Source organism: Homarus americanus, unplaced genomic scaffold (assembly GCF_018991925.1).
Source record: "Homarus americanus isolate GMGI-L3 unplaced genomic scaffold, GMGI_Hamer_2.0 scaffold57505, whole genome shotgun sequence".
NCBI classification, from domain to species: domain Eukaryota; kingdom Metazoa; phylum Arthropoda; class Malacostraca; order Decapoda; family Nephropidae; genus Homarus; species Homarus americanus.
The window spans coordinates 175,001-177,500 of record NW_024742749.1 but is presented as its reverse complement, the minus strand read 5'-3'; positions in this window follow the sequence as shown (position 1 = coordinate 177,500).

Genomic DNA, 2,500 nt, shown 5'->3' with positions numbered 1-2,500 from the left:
GGCCCTATCTTTCTTGTGGCCCTGCTTTTCTCTCTAGATGTGGCCGTCTCTCTCTAGGTGCTGAGTGTCACCCTGTCTATCTAGGTGTGGCCCTGTTTTTATTTGTAGGTGTGGCCATGTCTTCTTACCTGCTTAATGTGGCCATGTCTTCCTACCTGCTTAATGTGGCCATGTCTTCCTACCTGCTTAATGTGGCCATGTCTTCCTACCTGAATGTGGCCATGTCTTCCTACCTGTAATGTGGCCATGTCTTCCTACCTGCTAATGTGGCCATGTCTTCCTACCTGCTTAATGTGGCCATGTCTTCCACCTTAATGTACATGTCTTCCCCACTTAATGTAATGTCTTCTACTCCATGTCTTCCACCGAATGTGTGCTTCCACCTGTAAGCTCTCTACCCCAATGTGGCCATGTCTTCCTACCTGCTTAATGTGGCCATGTCTTCCTACCTGCTTAATGTGGCCATGTCTTCCTACCTGCTTAATGTGGCCATATCCCTATTTTTATTAGGTTTTCTCAGAGGTATTTGTGGCCAGAGTCTTGTTTGTTTGTTTGTTTGTTTGTCTCTCCTGTTTGGTTTTTATGTTTATTTTGTCGAACTTTTTTGATTTTGGAATTTTTTATTTCTCTGGGTTTTATTTGTGGTTTTAAGTGATTTGTATCGTGGTTTTGGCGGTTTTTAGTGTGGTTTTAAATTTGGTTTTGGCTGTCAATACTGCGGTTTTTTGACCGGTTTTGACGGTATTGTGGTTTTATGTTTTAACTGCGGTTTTTGAGTAACTAATGTGGTTTGGCGGTCAATACCCGGTGTGGTGCGGGGGGCAGAACTTACCTGTGGTGTTACCTGTGTGACGAAAGACAAACTGACCTACTGAGGAAGAGGGGAGGGAGGTGAGAGGGAAAGGAGGGAGGGAAAGAGGGGATGAGTGGGAGAGGAGGGGGTGTGTTGTTTGACTATTAAACACACTATGTGGAGGTCAGTGGGGACGTGTGTGTGTGTGTGTTTGTTTACACTCGGTCACCAATACGTTGTTTGGTGATTAAATGTTTTTCTTGTATTATATGTTACAACCTGATTCGTTTGTTTGGTTGAGAGAGTAATGTTCTTATTATTTAATAATAATAATAATTAACGGTTTATTGAAAAAGTTCTGCAGCCCGAAGGCTGAAAATATACTTGGACATAAATGACTTATTACATACATTGGTGGTTTAACAAAAGCCTTCATTAGAAAGGTAAAGGAACATACAGTGAACATACAGATTAATGTAGGTGTTGAACAGCAAACTCGTAGTGTAGTAACTCCTCCCAGATGGTGTTAGGAGGAACTCACGTGGTGTAGTAATTCCCTCACAGATGGTGTTATGAGAGGGACCTCACGTGGTGTAGTAATTACCTCACAGATGGTGTTATGAGGGACCTCACGTGGTGTAGTAATTCCCTCACAGATGGTGTTATGAGGGACCTCAGGTGGTGTAGTAACTCCCTCACAGATGGTGTTATATGAGTGAGGTGTGGTCCCAGGCCTTCCTATCGTAGACGGATTAACACATCGATGGTTGTTGTTGGGTCTCATGGGCCGTTATCACTGGGTACCTGGGACCTCACTGTGTGAAGGTTAACTTGGGTACGACTGTTACTGTTGAGTTGTTCTCACTGACAAGCATTGTTCACCACTGTTCACCTCTGTTTAACACTGGTTCCGTTCCTTTCCTAAATGAAATTGTAACTTCTGGCGAGAACTTGTTGATATTCCGGTGGGGAGGAAGGGTTCAGGGGGGGTTGGTATGGGCCAACTTAACAGTTGACCTGGCTGCTGCCAGAGGAGCGCCAGGTACGTCTTAACCCTTCGGTGGTGTGTGTGTGTGTGTGTGTGTATGTGTTTGTGTGTATGTGTTTGTGTGTATGTATGTATGTGATGTGTGTATGTATGTATATATGTATGTGTGTATGTATGTGTATGTGTGTATGTATGTATGTATGTATGTATTATGTAGATACTCTGTTTATGTTACTTATGGCTATTTAATCCCTTGAGTACTTATGTAACGCCTTGAGTACAGTGCCTTATTCCCTTGAGTACGACGATTTAACCCATTGAGTACGAAGACAACCTCTAGTACGGGTTGAAATATTGACAAAGTATTCCCGGTAAAATAAGACAGTGTCACCTGTTGTATCGGCAATATGCAAATTTATGACCCACCTGTCCGAAAATTTTGTGACGGGCATTTGGATGTAAATACGTCATACCTGGCGGAGGAAATGGCTCTGTTACCTGTAGCTGGTGACGTGTGTGTGTGTGTGTGTGTGTGTGTGTGTGTGTGTGTGTGTGTGTGTATTATTTACTGTACCAAGGCAAAGAGTGAATTCTCTACCCTTCCCTCCCCTCTCTCTCCTCACTCCCCCTCCTCTCTCCCTTCCTCCTTTCCCTCCTCCCTCACTCACTCACTCCTCTCCTCCCTCCCTCCCTCCTCTCTCTCCCTCCCTCCTCACCAG